Genomic DNA, 23027 nt, shown 5'->3' on the forward strand with positions numbered 1-23027 from the left:
TTCCGCTCCAGTAAGTGCTGCTCGAGTAATGGCATTTTAACTCTGAGCTGCTGTGGAGGTTGGATCTTGGTCTGGATCCTTTTTGACTCTGCAACAGCAAGCTGTAGAAGAGTCAATGCTGGCCGGGCACAGTGGCTCACGCCTGTAATCCCAGCCCTTTGGGAGGCCAAGGCCCGCAGATCACCTGAGGTCAGGAATTCGAGACTAGCCTGGCCAACATGACGAAACCCCGTCACTCCTAAAAATACAAAAATTAGCCAGGCATGGTGGCAGGCGCCTGTAGTCCCAGCTACTTGGGAGGCTGAGGCAGGAGAATTGCTTGAACCTATGAGGTGGGGGTTTCAGTGAGCCAATACCAAGCCACTACACTCCAGCCTGGGTGACAAGAGCAAGACTCCATCTCAAAAAAAAAAAAAAAAAAAAAAAAAGGGAGAGCTTTGTTGGTTGACATTAATTTGCAAACCAGGAAGCGATGGTCTCCAGCTGGGACTCCAGCTCTCACTGAATTCAACCTTGAAGTGCAAATCCATGAGCTTTTTAACCCTGAGCAATTGCCACCAAGCGAACTCTGAAATTTACTGCTTTTGGTCAAAATACACTCTTCAGCTAATGCTTTCTTCCAGCTGGTTGTCTTCTTGCCTGCCCTGTGTCGTAAAATGGGGGTCCCTTACTGCATTATCAAGGGGAAGGCCAGACTGGGCCGTCTAGTCCACAGGAAGACCTGCACCACTGTCGCCTTCACACAGGTGAACTCGGAAGACAAAGGCGCTTTGGCTAAGCTGGTGGAAGCTATCAGGACCAATTACAACGACAGATACGATGAGATCCGCCGTCACTGGGGCGGCAATGTCCTGGGTCCCAAGTCTGTGGCTCGTATCGCCAAGCTCGAAAAGGCAAAGGCTAAAGAACTTGCCACTAAGCTGGGTTAAATGTACACTGTTGAGTTTTCTGTACATAAAAATAATTAAAATTCAAATTTTCCTTCAAAAAAAAAAAAAAGGGAGAGCTTTGTTGGTTGACATTAATTTGCAAACCAGGAAGCGATGGTCTCCAGCTGGGACTGAAGGTGCTCTCTCTTCAAAGAAGGAAAGGGCAGGATGGGTGTTACGCTTCACAGGGTCTGTGTTACACAATAGAGTCATGCATATTCAGCAAGTCTGGGGCAAAATCGATACATATTTATGAGGGGAGCTCAGTGTGTGTGCAATAAGTAAACACATATGTAACATACATCCCATGTTCACTTTGTGGGAGGCCTAGATTAAAATGAGGTGGAATTGGGCTCTTTATGTCAAAGGTAACCTAGAGGACACAGACAGTTTGTGTGCAGTCTCTAGATCTGACTGCAACTGGCTGGAGGTGTGCAGTTGCTTGTCAGGAAAGAGCGTGTGTAAGATGGTCCTCTGTCCAGTCGAAGTTTTAGTGGTCTGGGTTGTAAATCAGAGTTAGGATAATTTGCTGGTTAGCTCCTATTGTTAGGGAGTTTATCAAGAGTGTGGTTTTTCCTGTAGGAATTTAAGAAGTTGCCATGGCTGCCAAACTTTGAGTCCACCTGTCGGTAAGTTTTGGCTCCTTAACCTTAGGGTCTGTCTTAGTTGATAAAGGAGTGTCTATTTTGCTGTTTTGTTTTGTTTTGTTTTCGAGATAGGGTCTTGCTCTGTCACCCATGCTGGACTGTAGTGGTGTGATCATGGCTCACTGCAGCCTTGACCTCCTGGGTTCAAGTGATCCTGTTGGAACCGAACTGTCGATTCCCTCCTGGGCAGGGGTCGCCACGAAGGATCACCGAAACGAGATTCACAGCAGAGAGTTATTTATTACTAGCGCGCTAGGGTCCCAAGCTCTAAGTTGGCCCTGGGACCCCGACTGCTTGTTACAGGCTGTTTATATAGGCAAACACAAGTTCAAACACAGCTTAGGGCGCGAAATTCAAACAAAGCTTTAGGCACGTGGTAATTGGGTCTGTCTATGGCCTGAGCAAGGTGTCTTGTTCTAATTGGTTAGAGCAGGACCTTATGAGGTTTTTTTCCTGGAGTTGTTGATTCCGGGAACTTTGAGGCAGGGTGGGACCCCCGGAATTGGCAGGGTGGGACCTCATGAGGTTGTTTCCCGGAATTGGCAGGGTGGGACCCTATCAGGGTGGGACCTTATCGAGGCAGGGTGGGACCCTATCCAGAGCCACCTGGTGTTAATTTTTTTTAAGTTCTTTTTTTTATGAGGCCTAGTTTCTAAGTTTTATGCGGCCTAGTTTCATTCCCTCCTCTTTTTGTGTCAGAGGCTCAATCTTGAGCCTCTTCTACAGTCCTGAGGGTCTGGTATTGTTGGGTCAGAACCATAGCATGTACTATGTTTAATCTATTTTTAATAAGGGTGAGTAAGCGGTTGAGTATGCATGGCCCGAAAGTCAGGATGAGCGTGAGCAGGATGAGGGGTCCTAAGATGGTGGAGATTAGGGTGCTAAGCCAAGGGGATTGGTTGTACCAATTTTTAAACTAACTTTGTTGAGATTTTCTCTCTTTTTTTCTCTTGTCTAATCTTTTTCTTAGTTTTGCCATAGAATCTTTAACTATTCCTGAATGATCTGCATAAAAACAACATTGCTCTTTCAGGGCTGCACAGAGCCCGCCCTCTTTCAGAAAGACAATTTCTAGTCCTTGTCGGTTTTGTAATACAACTTCAAACAGAGAAGTCAAGGACTCTTCAAGTTTTGTGATAGATTGTTCTATGGCTCTAAGGTCTTCATCTATGGCTACTCTAAGTTGTTGCAGATGATGGTTACCATGCACTAGGGCTGCTGTCCCGGTCTTAACTCTAGCCGCTACCTTAATTCCTAACATGTCGGCGAGGGTGAGGGAGATTAAGGGCGGGGAGGTGCTTTGAGGAGCTTTTAGTTGGGGCTTCTCTGATATGGAAACCGGGGGCTTCCTAGCTTCTAATAAAACCTGGTTTGGCCTTACTGCAACAGGGGCAGTGTCTGGATTGACTAATAGTCTGATTTGGAGGGGAATTTTAGGCGGGTTGTGCTGGTATAAATAGAGACCTTATATTAACCTTGTTGTTATCTATCTGTTATCAGATTTTGCCGCATCTTCAAACTTGATGCGAACCAGGTTGCAATTTTCCAAATATCGGGTTGTGGTACAGGGCTGGACAAAGGATATGGTTATATACCAAGGTTTTGTGGCCTATTTTTACTTTCTATTATTAGTAGTCACACAGGACCAGCTTTTGCAATACAAGTGAGTCAGATTTTCACAAGTTTTTCTTATTTGTCCTGTCCTGAATCCGGGATAGGCATAAAACCTGTTCTGGCTGATGGACACCTTTCTAGCCTGTCCTTTCCATTCTTGTCCATCCTGAGGAGTCCTTAATAGGACTCCTGTGGGACCAGTAAACCAAGGGCCTGTGTTTTTTATCTTTCCTGCTATTTTTTTTTTTTTTAGGTTGAAATAGAGGTCTGGAAACCAAGTCTTTATAGGAGCATTCTCGGAGGTCTTATTTAAGACCTCTTGATTATTAAAATTAATTATCTGTCAGGTCAGGCTAAATGGCTGGTGGGGGTTAGCGTCAAAAACTACACTAGAGACGGCGCAGGGAAGAAGGGCAAACAATAAGCAAGGAGTTAGATACGAGAGAGTCTTATCTTGAGCGGGTCCGCGGAGCGTCGGAGTTTCCATGTCTCAAGTGGTGTTGGTCCAGACGTCTCTGGAGCAGCCTTGGCGTGGGATGCGTGGATCCAAGTGGAGATTCCGTCAACCTTTATGGCTGTGGGCGTGGTCAGGAGAACAATGTAGAGTCCTTTCCACCGAGGCTCTAGTCCTTGAGTGCAGTGCCGTCTAACGTAGACAGAGTCTCCCACCTGGAAGGGGTGACTGGTCTGTGGATGTCCTGGTTGGTACAGTTCTGCCAAGTGGGCCCAGATTTGGGCCTGTACTGCCTGGAGTCCTTTTAGCCGAGCCTGTAGGTCAGTTTTAGGATCGGAGGGGGAGAAGGAGTTAAGCAAGGTTGACAAAGGGGGAGGTCCTCCGTAGAGGATTTCATATGGAGTGAGCCTAAAACGGTTAGGCGTATTTCGGGCCCTTAACAGAGCTAAGGATAGGAGGCGTCTCCAATCTTTTAAACCAGTCTCTAAGGTCAATTTAGTAAGGGTCTTTTTTATTGTTCTATTCATTCTTTTTACCTGTCCTGAGCTCTGGGGTCTATAGGCACAATGTAATTTCCAATTAATCCCCAATATCCTGGCGAGCCCCTGACTTACCTGAGAAACGGAGGCCGGCCCGTTATCTGACCTAATTACCTTAGGAAGTCTGAATCTAGGAAAGATTTCTTCCAGAATTTTCTTGGCTACTATGTGTGCCGTTTCTTGCCGGGTGGGGTAGGCTTCTACCCATCCTGAAAAGATATCTATAAACACTAGTAAGTACTTATATCCAGCATAGTGAGGTTTTACTTCAGTGAAGTCTATTTCCCAATAGACTCCTGGGCGATTACCACGAGTTTGTTTCCTTTCTGGCACTCGGGTAGCCCCAGCGTTTACCTGCTGACAGACCTTACAGGCAGATGTCACTTGTTCTACGAGGGTACTTGCCTTTGGGATTAGAAAGTCAGTTTTTTCAATCAGTAATTTTAGCTTTCGATTACTCAAGTGTGTCCAGGCATGCATCTGCTGGATCATTGCCAGGGCCTCCTTTTGGGGAAGGACTATTTTTCTTCCTTTTTCCCAGTTTTTAGTGTCTTTGTTTTCTATAGCCCCTATGGCTTTTGCTTCTTCCTGGTCTTCTGGGGTATAAGTATGTTCAATAGTTATGTGGCTGGTTTCGTCAGGTTCTGTGGCTAGGGTCAGTACTTCCGCCATGGCGGCTTGCCTGGCCACTTGGTCAGCCTGTCTGTTTCCTACTGCGACTGGATCCTGTCCTTTCTGATGCCCGGGGCAGTGAATTATAGCCACTTCTTGAGGAAGAAAAAGGGCTTTTAATAAGGCAATTATTTCAACTTTGTTCTTGATTTCCTTTCCTTCTGAGGTTAGGAGACCTCTTCTTTCATAGATACTTCCATGAGTATGAGCCGTTGCAAAGGCATACCGGCTATCAGTATAAATGTTAGCTTTCTTTCCCTTGGACAGCTCTAGGGCCTTGGTTAGTGCTATTAACTCAGCCTTCTGTGCAGACGTGCCAGGAGGTAGTGATTGTGCTTAAATGGTGTTGTGGCTATCTACTAACGCCGCTCCCGCCCTCCGGGTACCTGATTCAAGGTAACTGCTGCCGTCTGTGTACCAGGTGTGATCCGCGTCTGGGAGTTCTTGGTCTTTAAGGTCTTCCCGTGTTCTATGGGTCTCAGCCAGTACTTGCCGACAATCGTGTGGGCTTGGTTGGTCTTCTGGTACCGGCAGCAGCGTAGCAGGGTTTAGGGTGACCGGAGGGCCAAACTGGACGTGGTCCGTGTCCAGTAGGAGGGCCTGGTAGTGGGTTAGGCGTGCGTTGGTTATCCACCGGTCCGGGGGCTGCCGCACTATGGCCTCTAGAGCATGTGGGGTAATAGTTAGTGGCTGCCCAAGGGTTAACTTAGCAGAGTCCTTGACCAGCATAGCGGTGGCTGCCATGATGCGAAGACACGGGGGCCAGCCGGCCGCCTCCGCTTCTCTCCCTCTCTCCCTGGTCCTTTTTCTCTCACAACTGCCGCCAGGATTTTTGTTAAATGCTTATCCCTCACTCGGTCCTTACGATCCTCTCGCTCCATCTGTTCCTTCGCTAACCTGGCTTCCCTTTCCTCAGGGGTTTCTCTCTTATTATACACTTTTTCTGCCTCCTTAACCAATTCCTGTAATCCATAGGTTTGGATTCCATCTAGTCTTTGGAGTTTTCCTTTGATATCTAATGCAGCTTGGTCTATGAATGCCATAGCTACGGTAGCCTTATGTTCTAGGGCCTCTGGGTCTAATGGGGTATACATTTGGAACCCTTCCAGAAGCCTTTCCATGAAGGCTGCCGGGATTTCATCCCTTTCCTGAGTTATGGTCCTTACCTTGGCCAAATTTTGGGGGCGCTTTCCTGCCCCTTTGAGACCCGCCAACAGAGCCTGGCGATAGATTTGGAGACTCTCCTTACCTGGTGCCGTTTCATAGTCCCAGTCTGGGCGGGTGAGGGGAAATCCTTCGTCTATTTTATTGGGAAGTTGGGTTGGGAGGCCTCCTGGTCCTGGCACATTTTTCCGGGCCTCCAGGAGGACTTGCTGCCTTTCTTCAGTGGTTAGGAGGACCTGCAAGAGTTGCTGGCAATCATCCCAAGTGGGCTGGTGAGTGAGGAGAATGGATTTTATTAACGAGGTTAGGGCCTGGGGGTCTTGGGAAAAGGAAGGGTTATGGGTTTTCTAGTTGTAGAGGTCAGAGGCAGAGAAGGGCCAGTACTGGACCGTGCGATTGACGGTACGGAGGGGAAAAAGGGAGGATTGCCAAGTGGAAGGGCCATCTGGGTCCTTAGTCCGCCGCAAGCGGAGACGAGGAGGTGTCGGTGGCGGCGTCCGAGGGGTGAGTTTGGGCGGGGCTGGAGAAGGAGACGGGGTGGAGGGAGGGGCCGAGGGAGAAGTTGGAGAAAGGGTAGGGGCCGAGGCGGTAGAGGAAAGAGCTGGGGACAAGACAGGGGGCAAGGGTGAAGCGTAAGGTGGAGGTCTCAGAAGGGGGTTTTGAGGTGGAGGAGGCAGGGGGTCAAGAAGGAGGAGATCCCTCTGGGGTTCATCTGGGAGGACTGGCTTATGGGGGTCTGGTTTCCGATTTTTTTTGGGGGGGGCTTCTAAGGCAAGAAGGGTAGACTGGGGTGGGGAAGGGGAATGGAGGAAGGGTTTCACCCAAGAGGGAGGGTTTCGGACCAGATCCTCCCAAGTAATTATGTAGGCCACCTGGCCTGGGTGTCCGTGTGGCCCAGGATCCATCACTGTTGCTTTAACCTGTAAGATAATTGGGAGGTCAAATGTTCCGTCCCGGGGCCACCCAACATGGAGGGTAGGCCACTCGGACGAGCAGAATTTTCGCCATCGTCCCTTACGGGCTTCTATGGAGAGGTTGTGGGCTCGAGCCCGAACGTCAGGGAAGTGAGTCAGGGTCAGAGACAAAGGAGTCGTCAACGTCTGTCTTATTTCATCCACGTATAACAAGGACAAAACGAAAGTAACAAAAACAAAGACCCCACAAGTAAGGAGAAGCCGCGCGGCCAGAGAGTGGTGCCACAAGATCATAAAATACTCAGACGGCAGGGGCGACCTGCCTACAGATTTAAGGAGGCTGACTGAGTCGTCAGCCTTCTCCCAGACTACCGCCAGGGCATCCCCCGGGGCGTAAGTGGGAAGGTGCCGGACACGTCTGTCCCCCTTCCCCACTTAATTCAGAAGGAGTACTCCCCAGAGTTCAGAGTTAGCCGGCAAGACAGACAGAACAAAACGAAAGTACCTGGTAGGTCCGTTCAGTCAGCAGTCCGTGGCCCGGGCCAGATGGGTCTCCGCTGGATGGGTCGGGGGTCCTCGGACGACCCCACTTCCCGGCCAATGCACCAAATGTTGGAACCGAACTGTCGATTCCCTCCTGGGCAGGGGTCGCCACGAAGGATCACCGAAACGAGATTCACAGCAGAGAGTTATTTATTACTAGCGCGCTAGGGTCCCAAGCTCTAAGTTGGCCCTGGGACCCCGACTGCTTGTTACAGGCTGTTTATATAGGCAAACACAAGTTCAAACACAGCTTAGGGCGTGAAATTCAAACAAAGCTTTAGGCGCGTGGTAATTGGGTCTGTCTATGGCCTGAGCAAGGTGTCTTGTTCTAATTGGTTAGAGCAGGACCTTATGAGGTTTTTTTCCTGGAGTTGTTGATTCCGGGAACTTCGAGGCAGGGTGGGACCCCCGGAATTGGCAGGGTGGGACCTCATGAGGTTGTTTCCCGGAATTGGCAGGGTGGGACCCTATCAGGGTGGGACCTTATCGAGGCAGGGTGGGACCCTATCCAGAGCCACCTGGTGTTAATTTTTTTTTAAGTTCTTTTTTTTTATGAGGCCTAGTTTCTAAGTTTTATGCGGCCTAGTTTCAATCCTCCTACATCAGCCTCCCAAATAGCTGGGACTACAGGCGTGCACCATCACACCTGGCTTGTGTGTGTGTGTATGTGTGTGTATGTATGTGTATGTGTGTGTGTGTGTGTGTGTGTGTATGTGTATGTATGTGTGTGTGTGGTCTCCCTATGTTGCCCAGGCTGGTCTTGAATTCCTAGGCTCAAGGTATCCTCTCACCTTGGCTTCCCAAAATGCTGGGATTACAGGCATGAGCCATCGCACCAGGCCAGGGATGTCTATTTTGGTCTCTCAGATCATAACCTAAGACAGATACACACCCACCCTTGTGATATGTGCTTAAATAACCATCGGCAAACGGTGCCAGGAAAGCCCATGGGAGGGAGCCCCAGGCTCTTGGTGAGAACTGAGCAGCTGTCACCACCATCGGAAGAAGTGGTCTGGTTGGTGTCAGCAGACGCTGCTCAGCAGAGCCACCCACTCTGCTTAGAGGCTTGTCCCAGAGGCCCAGAGTGACCCTGCAGGGCCCTGCACTACTACAGGAGTGAGAGGCAGGCCAGAGCCCCGGCAGCAACCACTGACCAAGAGTAGCTGAACATCAGGATCTGACTCCATAGAGACTATATTAGTCAAGACCGTCTGAACTGCAAACATCATAAACCACATCTCATTTACTTCAGCAAGAAAGGAAGGAGGGTTGGCCAAGGAATCGAAGCCCAGGCTGGCCTGAGACGTGCCAGAACCAGGTGGAATCTCTGGCAGATGCCTGCTCCCCAACAACCCCAAAATGGGGGCTTCTCTCTCTGGCAGGGCCGCGGCTGCTACAGCTCTGCATGCGTTTTCAAAGCTCTGCCAGGGGAGCGGGTCTGTGGCTCACACCTGTAATCCCGGCACTTTGGGAGGCTGAGGTGGGAGGATCGCTTGAGGTCAGGAATCTGATACCAGCCTGGGCAACATAACAAGACCTTCATCTCTGCAAAAGAGCAAAGAAATTAGCCAGTGTGGTAGTGTGCACTTCCAGTCCTAGTTAATCAGGAGGCTTAGGCAGGAGGATCACTTGAGCTCAGGAATTCGAGGCTGCAGTGAGCTGTAATGGTACCACTGCACTCCAACCTGAGTGACAGAGTGAGACCCCAGCACTTCACAACAGCAAAAGAGTAGTCAGGGAGGCAGCTTCCATCCCCAGGCGTAGCTGGAGAATTCCTGGGGACAGGGTCAAGGGTCTCGCCCTAGGGTGAAGTCTCCTTCATCTGCTTCTGCATGGAAACTCCTTGACAGGTGGTTGGTTCAGCCTATGCCCTTGTAGCAGCACAGGGCTTGGCTCTAAACAATCAAGACAACTTCTGTAGTTGCATATATTTGAGAAATGCAGGGCTAGGCAAGGTGTGCTAGTCGACTTGGGCTGCTATGACAAAGTGCCACTGACTGGCAGATCTCCAGTTCTGGAAGCTGAAAGTTGGAGGCCAAGGTGTTGGCAGGGCTGCTTTCTCCTGATGCCAGTCTCCTTGGCTGCAGACAACCTCCCTCCTCTGTGTCCTCACACGGGCTTCTTTCTGTGTGTTTCAGTATCCTAATCTCCACTTCTCATCAGGACCAGTCATATCGTATTAGAACCTACACTGATGGCCTCCTTTTACCTTAATTACCTCCTTCTATTTGGAGAGAAGGCCCTCTCTCCAAATACAGTCACGTTCTGTGTACTGTGGGTTAGAGCTTCAACATATGAATTCTGGGGGAAATACCCAGCCTGTGATACAAGGCTCACCAGGTCATCTGAGGTGAGTGGTGGCGGAAGGGAAGATTGCCTGTGATCATCATTCCTGCTGCTCATTGGCTTCTCTCTCTGTGCCAGGCTTTTTCTACGTACTTTTCATGCAGTTGGGAAGTAACTCCTATTATCCTTGTAATGACCAATGAACTGACATTTCCCAAGAGGAGCAAAACCAAACAAGGCCCAAGTATCCAGACTGGTCTTGAACTAGAACAGGAAAGATACAGGCAGATGACGGTTCACTGGAGCAGGCCCTGTTCAGTGTGTGCTTTCATCCGTCTTCAACGCACATTTGCAACCTGTTGCTTGTCCAATGTGTTGGTTTCAAGATCATTAGTTAATCAAATCCATCAACAGATGTACTTAATTTACTGAATTTACTAAAGATTTACTTGGTGTTAGGCATGGAGCAAGACAGTTGGAAAGTTTGCAACGTTCCCTTGCTCCTCTGTCCCCACCTGCCCAGGTCCCACCCTTAACCATTACTATTGGTTTCTTTTATAGCATTCCAGAGTTTTATTTTATTTTCTGAGATGGAGTCTTGCTCTGTTGCCTAGGCTGGAGTGCAGTGGCGCTATCTCGGCTCACTGCAACCTCCGCCTCCTGGGTTCAAGCGATTCTCGTGCCTCAGCCTCCCCAGTAGCTGGGTTCACATTTTAGTGGAGAAAATAAGGAAGATACTCAAATGAGCCTATGAGTACACGTTGTAGTAAGTCCAATGAAGGAGGAAAAAGAGATGCTCCGAGGAGGAACAGCCAGGGACAGCACTTGGGCTTGGGTGGTCGGGGAAAGCTCTGGCTCAGTGACATTCAGCTGAGATCCACCGAGCTATGAGAGGGCTGTTGAGGCGTGGATAGAACTGTACAAGAGAAGGGTCATTCCTCGGGCCCAAAGCCTGTGGTTTTCTAATACAATGCCATTTGTGGGTTCCCTGTTGGCTCATCAACTACCAAACACATCTTATGTGCCCAGATTGGTACCAGGCAATTTGGGATAGGATGAAAACAAAGTAGAAAACATGCTGTTTGACCCCAAAAAACTTACCTCCTAGTTGAAGAAGTGAAAATAACCCAGAAACAACCACAGAGTGCTTTACGGAGTCATGGGATATGGCTGGGCGCAGTGGCTCACGCCTGTCATCCCAGCATTTTGGGAGGCCGAGGCGGGAGGATCACCTGAGGTCAGGAGTTGAAGACCACCCTGGCCAACATGGTGAAACCCCATCTCTACTAATAATACAAAAATTAGCCGGGCTTGGTGGCACGTGCCTGTAATCCCACCTACTTGGGAGGCCGAGGCAGGAGAATCGCTTGAACCTGGGAGGCAGAGGTAGCAGTGAGCCGAGATGGCGCCACTGCACTCCAGCCTGGGCGACAACAGCAAAACTCTGTTTCCAAAACAACAACAACAACAACAACAAAGAATCATGGGTTAGGGGAGGAAAGAAGGAGAGATGGAACCAGGTGTGATTTATTTAGCAGGTGGGAAAACGGAGAAGGCCTGACAGGTGGAGAATCGAGGTGGGCATACTTGTCTTATGGAGACAGACCGTGGTCCTGGAGTCATTGATGTTGAATCCCAGCTCCTCCGTGTGCCAGCTGGGTGACACGGGGCAAGTTATTTTTTCTGTCCAAACTTCAGTCTTCGAATCTGGAAATTAAGTTATGCTTCTACTTCTTTTTTTTGTTGTTGTTTTAGACGGAGTCTCGCTCTGTCGCCACCTCGCCCGGCTAGTTTTTTGTATTTTTTAGTAGAGACGCAGTTTCACTGGGTTAGCCAGGATGGTCTCGATCTCCTGACCTCGTGATCCGCCCGTCTCGGCCTCCCAAAGTGCTGGGACTACAGGCTTGAGCCACCGCGCCCGGCCATGTTTCTACTTCTTATGTGGCTGCAAATATTAAATGAAGTCAGATGAATGTAGGATTTTGGAGAACGAAATGCCTGTGGCCCACAGCCGCCTAGGATATGGGGGTGGACATCTCCTGGGGGGCGGAGCCGGGTAAATTTCCAGTGTCAGCTGCAACCACCAGCTCAGCCTCCTGGTTAATAACCATCCTTAGGGCTACAGACAGCAGTCCTCATCTCTGCCCGCTAATTAGCAGTCCTAACTAAGTGATAGGTGGGTTTGGTGGAAACCACACACAACTACTGAGGAAACCAGCTGGGTTTGTAAAAGGAAACCAATCTCCCTGTCCCTCTCCCTGCCCCTCTCCCTCCCCACTTCTCTTCCCTTTCCTTCCCTGCAGTGACCTAGCATTTCGCTCAGTACAGCCAGCTTTCACAGAATGCTAGGCAGCATCACTCTCTCCTCGATGAATCAACTCTAAGGCCGTTTATCTCAACTCATAACGTGAAAATAGTTAAAAATCAAGAGTGAAACGGAAGTTATATTTCCCCTAGAGAATCAAGAGTGAAAGTGAAGTTGTTTCCTCTAGAGAAGCCCCTTGAATATCTTGGACATTTCTTTTTTTTTTTTTTTTTTTTGAGTCGCTCTGTTGCCCAGGCTGGAGTGCAGTGGCGCGATCTCGGCTCACTGCAAGCTCCGCCTCCCGAGTTCATGCCATTCTCCTGCCTCAGCCTTCCGAGTAGCTGGGACTACAGGCGCCTGCCACCATGCCTGGCTAATTTTTGGTGTTTTTAGTAGAGACGGGGTTTCACCGTGTTAGCCAGGATGGTCTCGATCTCCTGACCTCGTGATCCGCCTGTCTCAGTCTCCCAAAGTGCTGGGATTACAGGTGTGAGCCACCGCGCCCGGCCTATCTTGGACATTTCTATCAGCAACAATCCTCTACAATCAGGTCACGGTCAAGGGTGAGGGGAGAAGTCTGTGATTCCCAGCACCATGAGAGGACGCAGCCACCACTTTGATACCTTGGAAAATGTGGATCAGTTTAATCTGAAAAATGTTGAACAATCTTTAAACACAGATGTCCCCACTTTCTGGATTTTCAGGTTGAAAGAGATGGAAACGACCCCGTTTGTTTCACACATGAAGGCTGCTGGGCCTTCTGAGATTGGCCAGTCAGTGGCAGATCTAGAAAAAACCGGGACTCAAGTTTTCTGATGCAGAGATGTCTTTCAGCCGCACCACTCCGCCTGCCTGCCTCTCGGTCCCGTGTGAGCACATCTGAAGCAGCAAGCTCCTGTAGACTGTGACCGGGAGGCAGGGAGAGCATCCCCCTCTCCACCCTCCTTAAAATGCCTCCCGGTAAGAAGTCTCTCTACTCCGGTCCAGGATTACAACACTTAATTTCCTTTATTTTCTTAGGACCATGCAGAGACTGCATGCATTTCCTCCAAGGCTTTGTCACCCCGGGAGGTCCCTCAGTAGAAAGGATGTTTACATAGTGGGAAGGGTCAGAACTTTCCAAGACCTGACTTCCAGTCCTTGCTCTGTCCCTTAGTGATTTCCACTCCATCGAGACATTGATCTCTTTTCCAGAGCAGCACACATTTATTCATTGTCCAAATATAAGGTACACTAAGCACTGAGACGTAAAGAGGACAAGCAAGACCTTCCCCACGCCCCTCACCCCCGCTTCCAGGACCTTGCCCTGTTGTGGAGACAGACGGGCACACAGGCAACTACATGCTAAGTTCTAGGATAAAGCGACCACATATGCAGAGACAGGGAGGCAGGAGGCAGCCTGGGCTTCCAGCACTGGGACTGCAGACGATTCTACTGCAGACTGTAAAGGGGTGGGGTGGGGTGGGGATAATGTTAGAGGTCACCGGGGGCCGGATGACAAGGGACATCCTATATCCAACTAAGGAGGTTAGATGTTATCCTGTCAGCTCAGGCTGCCCTTGTAGACTTGAGGGCAGCATCACATTTCCCTGGCAGAAAGATCTTAGTTGTCTCATCGGCAAGGCCAGAGGCAGGGAAACCAGGCGAGTGGTTATCGAAAGGTTAAAGGGAGTGAGGATGAGTTCCTGAGCCAGGAGAAGAAGAAGCCAGAAGAAAAGATCCTGCTTGGGTCCAGGAGTTTGAGACCAGCCTGGGCAACATAGCGAGACCCTGTCTCTATTAATAAAATAAAATAAAATAAAATAAAATAAAATAAATTAAAAAGGGAAGACTAATTTAAAAACATGAAGAGGCCAGGGACAGTGGCTTACACCTGTAATCCCAACACTTTGGGAGGCCGAGGCCCGCAGATCACCTGAGGTCAGGAGTTCGAGGCCAGCCTGGCCAACATGACGAAAACCCATCTCTTACTAAAAATACAAAAAAGTTACCCTGGCGGGTTGGTGGGCACTTGTAATCCCAGCTACTCGGGAGACTGAAGCGGGAGAATCACTTGAACCAGGGAGGTGGAGGTTGCAGTGAGCCGAGATCGCACCATCGCACTCCAGCCTAGGAAACAGAGCGAGACTCCAGCTCAAAAAAAAACAGAAAGAAACAAAACAATCAAATAAACAGAAAAACATGAAAAGAAAAGAACAAGAAAACACCCAAGAATTAGTAGTAGGAAACTCGAGAGAGAGTGTTATGGAAACCTGGGGAGGAGATAATTTCTGAGAGAGATTGGAAAGCAAGATTGTCAAATGCTGCAGACCAGAAACAAGACCAGACCAGGAAGCAGCCCATGAAATTCAGCCCCTGGGAGGTCTCTGACAGCCTGAAGGGGGTCAGTTCCGGGACAGCCACCAGCAAAAGCCAGACTGCAAGTGTTAAAGAGAAAACACAAAAGCAAGGTTAGGAAGAAAGCCTCAGCTTCCTCACCTGACAATGAGGACGGCAATAAAATGTTATGAGACTGTGGATTCAAAAGCATGGATGATTAAGAAGTTCCGGAGCTGGATGGTGGTGACAATTGCAACATCATGAATGGACTTAAAGGCACTGAATTGTATACTTAAAATGATTTAAATGATACATTTTGTCTTATGTATATCACCCCACTGAATTGTACACTTAAAATGATTTAAATGATACATTTTGTCTTATGTATATCACCCCACTGAATTGTATACTTAAAATGATTTAAATGATACATTTTGTCTTATGTATATCACAGGCACTGAATTGTATACTTAAAAAGATTAAATGATACATTTTGTCCTATGTATATTTTGCTGCAATTTTTAAAGGGGGAGAAAAGCTTATAGAAAATGGCGTGTTCTGTGTAGGTGTTGTTTATTTATTTAGAAGGCTGAGGAGAGGCTTGTGCTGAAAGCTTGGAGAGATAAGGGGCTGAATGATAGGAGTTTGAGGTGTCGAGAAAGCTCAGAGGAAAGGAGGCCACACACTGCTCAGGTAACAGGTCCAGGCTGGTCCCTGACAAGTGTTGTAAGATATGGGAGTCAGAACTGACTGTGGCCCAGCAATCAAAGTGTCTTCTTTTGTGGGGGAGGCTAAAGGGAGAAGGGGAGGCAGCGACTTCTCAGAAGCAGCACCGCCATCCTCACCTAGGCACAGGGTCCTCTGAGTATCAAATGAGAAACTATGCGAAAACCCTCGGTGAAATACTGTGTCCTGGAGGATCACGAGGTAGACCACCATTAGTGTCCCTCTGACCTTACGATCTTGCATTGTAGTAATTAATACAATATGAAATCATTTTTATTTTATTGAGGAGAATTTGGAAAATGTAGAAAACCATGGAATAAAATTTAAAATTACCATTGTTGGCTAAGCCAACGTGGCGAAACCCATCTCTACTAAAAATACAAAAATTAACCGGGTGTTGTGGCATATGCCTGTGATCCCAGCTACTTGGGAGGCTGAGGCAGGAGAATCGCTTGAATACAAGAGGCGGTGGTTGTGGTGAACCAAGATCACGCCATTGCACTCTAGCCTGGGCAACAAGAGCGAAACTCTGTCTCCAAAAAAAAAAAGAAAGAAAGAAAATACCCACTTGCAATCCCACCACCCAGATAACTGTTAGCATTTATTTGGGTCTGTTTAAAAAAAAAAAAAGTATGTCTTATTCTATACACAAATCAACGCACACATATATATGCCTTTTTTTTTTTTTTTTTTTTTTCTTCCCTGAAAGGGAGTTTCGCTCTTGTTGCCCAGGCTGGAGTGCAATGGCACAATCTCGGCTCATCGCAACCTCCATCTCCCAGGTTCAAGTGATTCTCCTGCCTCAGCCTCCCTAGTAGCTGGGATTACAGGCACCCGCCACCACGCCTGGCTAATTTTTGTATTTTTAGTAGAGACGGGGTTTCAACATGTTGGTTAAACCGGTCTTAAACTCCCGATCTCAGGGTGATCCACCCGCCCTGGCCTCCCAAAGTGCTGGGATTACAGGCGTGGGCCACCACGCCCGGCCTATGTATATATACCTTGTTAATTTTTTACTTATAAATCTATTCTGAACATTTTCTTTAATCAATACAATTCTATAGAACAATTATTTATTTATTTATTTTAAGACATGACCTTACTTTGACACCCAGAATGGAGTGCAGTGGCACCATCACGGCTCACTGTAGCCTTGACCTCCCTGGGCTAGGGTGATCTTCCCACCTCACCTTCCTGAGTAACTTGGGCTGCAGGTGTGCACCATCATACCTGGCTAATTTTTGTATTTTTTGTAGAGATGAGGTTTTACCATATTGTCCAGGTTGGTCTCGAACTCCTGGGCTCAAGCAATCTGCCCACCTTAGCTTCCCGAAGTGCTGGGATTACAGGCGTGCACCACCACACCTGGTTAATATATTTAAATTGTGTGTGTGTGTGTGTGTGTGTGTGTGTGTGTGTGTGTGTGTGTCTAGAGACATGGTCTCATTGTGTTCCCCCAGGCTAGTCCTGGCTTCAAGTGATCCTCCTGCCTCAGCCTCCCAAAGTGCTGGGATGACAGGTGTGAGCCCCAGCTCCCAGCCTTCACTGACATTCTGATTAGCAAGCTGGTTTTCCCCTACCCCTGACTTCCAACATGGCATCCATTCTCTAACCCTCCCACCACCTACCCATTTTCCTTTGAATTAGACGGATGCTTAATAACTTCCCTAGGATACGGTTAGTGACAAGAGAAATAACGCCCTTCGGATGGAATTGGCCACACCCTGAAATTATCTAAGTCAGTAACATTTAGCAAACACTTATAAAATTCCTCTGATGTGCCTAACGTTTCATGAAATGGTAGATGTACAAATATTAACGCGATACGCCCCCCACCCTCAGGAGGTGCTCAGCTCAGTGGGCAATGTGGACACACAGGTGGGTTGTCTGGGGCAGAGTCTGTGCACTGAGCTGAAGGCATGCCACGCCATCCGCTGAAGTCGTCCCGTTTAGAAACATCTGTGGTTTCACGTTGCTCTGAATGACACGTGATGTGGAAAGAACTGGCTGTAAGGCATACAGCAGGAAAGCAGATTGCGCAGCTTGGATGGCACAATTCTATCAGGACGGGGCACCAAGACCTGTCCTGTGTGATCGTTTCTATAGAAACAACAATAATGACACCTAGCACCTCTTTCACTCCCACAGATAATCAGTGCCCAAAGCCCATCCTTTCTCTGCCCTCCTTCAGTCCCTTGTAGGTGCTGTGCTCCCTCCTGCCCCAGGGCCTTTGCACAGACCACGTCCTACCCAGAACCTACTTCCTGACCTCTTTGACTGGATACGTCTTTCTCAAGTTGCAGATCTTGGGTCAAATATCACTTCCCCAAATGATGTGGAGGAATATATATATCAATATATCTTTTGTGTTTCCCCAAGAGATATACTGAAGTCCCAACCCCCGCCCCCACCATAGCTGTGAAACTGACCTTATTTGGAAATGGGGTCTCTGCAGATATAATCTAGTTAAGATGAGGTCATGTTGGAGTAGGAACCCTACATCCAATGACTGGAGTTCTTATAAAGGAAAGAGATGTCTGGACACAGACAGAGGGAGAAGTTCATGTGACAGCAAAGGCAGAGACTGGAGTGATGCATCTACCACCAAGGAATCCCAAGGTCTGCCAGCAATGCCAGATGCTGGGAGAGGGCCAGGAAGAGCCTCCCCCAGAGCCTCCAGAGGGTGCACGGCCCTGCCTAACCTCAATCTCAATCCTCTAGCCTCCAGAACTGTGAGAATAAAATCCTGTTGTTTCAAGCCCCTCAGTTTGTGGTACTTTGTCATGACAGTGCTGGGAAACTAACACACAAAGCAAGGCTTTCTCCACCTCCCCAATTAGAACCTGGGGTTCCCCTCCGAAATGCTTGTCATGGTTGTATTTATATATTCATTGTGTCATTTAACTACCATCTATCTCCCCGACCAGGCTATCAGCTCCATGAAGGCAGCATCTTTCCCTCCCCAGGGCCTGGTGTGTAAGGTCGGAATAGTTCCTGAATGAACACGTGGCTCGTGGGGCAGGTATCCCCGCCCGGCCACGTGCTAACATGCGGGCAACACAGGAGGGGACCGGATGAGAATTTCAGAGTCTGGTGCCTCCATCCACTCGTGGTCCTGAACACTCCACTATGGGACTGCTTTGGTAACACGACTTTGCAAGCAATGCTTCATTTAATCCTCATAACTTAACCCACTGACCCCAGCATTATTCCTACTGTGTGATACAGAAATTAAGGGTTGCCGGAAGTTATGATACCAGTGAATGGCAAAGCCAGAGCTCGAGTTTAGACGTGTGGGACTCCACAGCATATGGTGCAAACATCAAGCACCTTCCAGAACTCTTGCTCCGTTCTGTTGGCTAGGCCACGTCCTACGCTGCAGGGTAACTGCGTGTGGTTAAACTTGTCATTCAAATTTGCAAAGGCAGTGTGCAGGTGGGATCATCCCTGGACCGGCTGCCTCATTTGCTCAACGCTCTGCATCTGGGGTGTGGAGCCCTCTAGGTAGTAAAACCCTTCATATCAATTGCCTGCTTAAATCCCGCTGCTCTGGAGGTAGAATACCCACGGTGCCGTGCCCACTGCTGACATCTCTACTGCTCTCACCCCACATGTTCACCTCACAGCATACCCTGGACCCTATTCTAGCCACAGGGTGTTATGTGTGATCCCCCAAAGAGCTGCCCTCGACACCTCCCCACAGCAGCTTGCTGAATCTGCCTTTTTTTTTTTTTTTGGATTCTTGTTTTCCTTGCAAGAACAAAAGGTTCTCTCGAATCCTTCAGCCACCAATGAAATGATCAGGCAGGAGAAAAACTTTAGATGGGAGTCTTGTCAATAAAAATAAACAGTTGCATGGAGCTGCTTAAGATCTGAACCAAACACTAAAAATAGAAAGACAGGGGCTAAAAAGTTATTTTAAGAACCCCCCAACCACAGTCACTCTGCAGGCTGAGCAGGGGAGCAGGAAGCATGTCTGGTCACACCGCCTTGGAATCAGAGCCCATGGCTGGATGGATTGGATCGGCTGATGGCGTGTGTGGAGCTGAACTTGAACATGACGCCAGCGCTGGGGGGTGGGGCTGGGGTGTGGTGGGAGGCGCCGCCCTCACTGCTGCAGCTCCTTCATTCTGTTGAGGGCACTGCCGGCGTGGAACCACTTGATCTGCATCTCGTTGAAGGTGTGGTTCAGGTGGATGGTCTCCTGGGTCCCATCAGGGTGCTTGATAACGCACTTCAGGGGCTTGCCAGGGGCGAAGTCCTTCAGGCCCTGAATGGTCAGCTTGTCCACAGGGTGAACCTTGTTTAGTCGGCTGGGTCAGCGAAGGTCGGGAGCAGCTGCCCCTGCTTCCTCAGGTTGTTCTCGTGGATCCTGGCAAAGCTCTTGGTGATGATGGCCCGGCCCCAGAGGTGGTGAAGCTCTAGCGCTGCATGCATGCTCCCGGTTCGAGCCCTCGCCATAGTTCTTGTCCCTGATCACCACTCACCCGATGCCATGTTTCTTGCAGTAGCGGGCAGTGTCAGGGACGGGACTAAACTCCTGGGTGACGGCACTGCACATGGAGTTGGCCTGGCTGTTTTCAGTGTTGACAGCACCAATGAGCAGGTTGTTGGAGATGTTGTCCAAGTGCCAACAAAACTTGAGCCAGGGGCCAGCAGGCGACATGTGGTCAGTAGTACACTTCCCTTTGACCTTGATGAGGATCTGCAGGTCCTCCAGGTCCTTGCCATCCCACCTGTCAAAAGGCTCCAGAAGCTGCAGGCGCTGGCTGGTGGGGCTCACAACCACGTGCTATCCACTTCTGTCCTTGTGGGGGTGCTGGTAGGTGTCCTGCCCGGGGTCAAACTCTGCTTGGGGAAGCTCATCTGCATCCGGAGCCTCCAGCTTGAACTTCTTCCCATCCTTGCCCAGCAGGTAGTCAGTCTCTGGGTTGAACTTGAGGGTTCCCGCAATGGCCAGGACTGTGACAATCTCTGGGGACGTGACGAAGGCATGGGTCTCGGGGTTCGCGTCACTGTGGCCTGTGAAGTTCCTGTTGTAGGAGGTGACGATTGTGTTCTTCTTCCCCTTCTGGACGTCCTTCCTGTCCCAGTGGCCAATGCAGGGGCCACAAGCATTGGCCGGGACGACAGTGAACTGGGACTTGCACTTGAGGTCATGCGCCAGTGCCTGCTTGGCCACAGCTGCTGAGCGCTCCAGATCTTCATAGCTTGAATTGTTGCAGCTACCAATCAGACCCACTTGGAGGTCCAGAGGCCATTCTTCCTTCTCTGCCACCTTGCCCACTTCAGCCACAGGGCGAGCCTGGTCAGGGGTGAAAGGCCCATGGATGTGCGGCTTCAGCTCACTGAGGTTAATTTCAATTAGTTGGTCATAATGGCAGCCAGGGTCAGGCGCCCAGTGATCCTTGGAGTCATCAGCTAGATTGGCAATGTCTGTCCGGCCAGTCTTGCTCAGGTACTTCTTCATCCTGTGGTTGTAAGGGAACACGGAAGTGGTGGCCCCAATTTCTGCACCTGTGTTGCAGATTGTCACCATGCCAGCACAGGAGATGGAGTCTACGCCAGGCCTGTGGTATTCCATGATTGCACCTGTGCCACCTTTCACCATGAGGATGCCTGCCACCTTCAGGATCACATCTTTGGGTGAGGTCCAACTGAAGAGGGAGCCCGTTAGCTTCATGCCAATCACCCTGGGGCACTTCAGCTCCCAGGGGATCCCAGCCATGATCTCCACAGCATCGGCACCCCCAACTCCAATGCAGATGCCCCCCAGGCTGCCACCATTGGGGATGTGGGAGTCACTGCCAATCAGAAGAACCCTAAGGTATGCATAGTTTTCCAGAATAATCTAGTGAATGATTCCAGATCCAAGCCTCCAGAAGTCCACACCATATTTGACACAGGCAGTTGCCAGGAAATTATAAACTTCCTGGTTGATGTCCTTGGCCCGGCGCAGGTCTTTCTCGTCCCCAAGCTGAGCCTCTATCAGATGGCCACTGGATGGTGGACGGCACGGTCACCTTGGGCAGCCCACTGCTGATGAACTGCAGCATGGCCACGCGGTCCAGCGTAGCCACAGGTATGTCTCGCCCTGCTCGATTTCCTGGCTGGCCGGGTCATCCAGGTGTCCATACACGATCTTCTCCAAGAGGATCAGAGGCCGGTTCAGTCGTTTGCGAACAATGTTAATGTTCTTCTCTAGCAGGTCATAGTGGATGTACTCGTTGGCCTCAAAGTAGCTCGTCGCCATCTTGGCCCGTTGGCACAGTACTGAGGCCACATGGACTGAGGCACAGGACTGAGGCCACACACCCAGAGCTTTCTGCAGTCGGGTCACCAGCAGGCCGTAGGGTAACATTTCGTGCACTGATAAAGATGAGGGCGTGTGAATCTGCCTCCTTATCAGTGATGTCACTCTCTGGTTGGCTGCTCCAGGACACCATCCCTAACCCCATCTGGTTAGGGATGAGATGAGACGCCTCTTCTCACTGCCGTCACATCAGCCTGAGCAACCTCATCACACAGACTCTCTGTCACTTGCTCATCGCCCACCAGACATCCAGGACCTCTGTGTGGCTGGCAGATGGGTGAGCATGAAGTGTGGGGATCTGGGAAGCCTCTGGGCTCCAGCACCAGACACACCTGGGCTTGATTCCCGCCTCCTCCTCCGGTTGCTGGCTGGAAACCCTTTCACCAGACACCTAGGTTGCTTCAGGTTCATTTTCCTCATGTGCAAAATGAACATCCTCTTACTCATCTTGCAGGGATCATGGAAATACTGAATTTTATCTACAAATAATTGCATATATTAACAATGCCAGCCACATAGTAAATTTTCATTCCTTGCATATATCGCCACCTAGTGGACATCTTTAATCAATAAGATTAAATCCGCTTGGACATTCCAGCACGATTTCATACTCCTCCTTTCCATCCTGCCATCCTCAGCAACTCGCTGGATACACCTGGACTGGTGCTGTCCAGCCTGCAGGCCGCCAGTCCCATGTGGCTGCTGACCACTTCAGCTGTGGCTAGTTGGAACGGAGACGCACCCTTAGTGTAAAAGGCACACTGGGTTTTGAAGACTTAGTAGGAGCAAAAGAATGTAAAATACTTAAACAATCTTTTTTTTTTTTTTTTTTTAAATGGACTTCTGCTCTTGTTGCCCAGGCTGGAGTGCAATGGCACAATCTCGGCTCACCGCAACCTCCGTCTCCCAGGTTCAAGCGATTCTCCTGCCTCAGCCTCCAGAGTAGCTGGGATTACAGGCATGCACCACCATGGCCCCGGCTAATTTTGCATTTTCAGTAGAGATGGGGGTTTCTCCATGTTGGTTGGGCTGGTCTCGAACTCCCGACCTCAGTATCTGTCCGCCTCAGCCTCCCAAAGTGCTGGGATTCCATGCGTGAGCCACCGCGCCTGGCCCCCAACAATCGTTTTTAATATTGATTACATTATTACAATCATTGTCATATTTCTTTTTACCTTTTTAAATGAGGCTGCTAATGGCTGGATGCAGTGGCTCATGCCTGTAATCCCAGCACTTTGGGAGCCAAGGTGGGGTGATCACCTGAGCTCAGGAGTTCGAGACCAGCCTGGCCAACATGGCAACACCCCGTCTCTACTAAAAATACAAAAATTAGTGGGACGTGGTGGTGCGCACTTATCATTCCAGCTACTCGGGAGGTTCAGGCAGGAGACTCGCTTGGGCACGAGAGGCAGAGGTTGCAGTGAGCTGAGATCGGCTGAGATCATGCCACTGCACTCCAGCTTGGGCGACAGAGCAAAACTCCATCTCAAAATAAATAAATAAATAATTAAAAAAAATAAAAATAAATAAAAGCAGCTGCTAAAAACTTTAAATTGCATATATGGCTCAGCTTTGGGACCTGCATCATATTTCTACTGGACA

The 23027-nt window shown here is 49.4% G+C and overlaps 1 non-coding gene and 2 pseudogenes across 1 annotated transcript; 2 read left to right on the plus strand and 1 right to left on the minus strand.

Annotated features, from left to right (window-relative positions):
- Positions 1-495: 495 nt before the first annotated feature.
- LOC144338920 (small nucleolar RNA SNORD36) lies at positions 496-547 on the plus strand. Its single transcript, XR_013413312.1, has one exon. It is a non-coding gene; the product is annotated as a small nucleolar RNA SNORD36 (small nucleolar RNA).
- Positions 548-599: 52 nt separating this feature from the next.
- On the plus strand, positions 600-999 carry LOC144337609 (large ribosomal subunit protein eL8 pseudogene; annotated as a pseudogene).
- An 18098-nt stretch (positions 1000-19097) lies between these two features.
- Positions 19098-21601, minus strand: LOC114677637 (aconitate hydratase, mitochondrial pseudogene; annotated as a pseudogene).
- Positions 21602-23027: the final 1426 nt, after the last annotated feature.

This window comes from Macaca mulatta, chromosome 1, assembly GCF_049350105.2.
Source record: "Macaca mulatta isolate MMU2019108-1 chromosome 1, T2T-MMU8v2.0, whole genome shotgun sequence".
In the NCBI taxonomy this organism is placed as follows: Eukaryota; Metazoa; Chordata; class Mammalia; order Primates; family Cercopithecidae; genus Macaca; species Macaca mulatta.